Consider the following 277-nt stretch of genomic DNA (forward strand, 5'->3'; position numbering starts at 1 on the left):
GCTCTGGATAACTGGATAAGTCACCAAAAACGGATGATGTTGAATTTTTCCACCTTGCGTTTTTTTAGTCCATAATTTTTCCACCTTGCTATATCATATATGCCTATATGGCTATATCACCCTTTTTAATTTATCGGCTTTGATAATCTCTTTAGGCCCAACAAAAGAAAATTATTCCATTTCTTATGTTGGTTAGTTGAAAACTAAGATACCCTTAAGGCCAATAAGACGAGTGCGGCATTACCCAAGTTAGGGTCATTTCATTAACATTTCCATA

Source organism: Arachis ipaensis, chromosome B01 (assembly GCF_000816755.2).
Source record: "Arachis ipaensis cultivar K30076 chromosome B01, Araip1.1, whole genome shotgun sequence".
Taxonomy (NCBI): domain Eukaryota; kingdom Viridiplantae; phylum Streptophyta; class Magnoliopsida; order Fabales; family Fabaceae; genus Arachis; species Arachis ipaensis.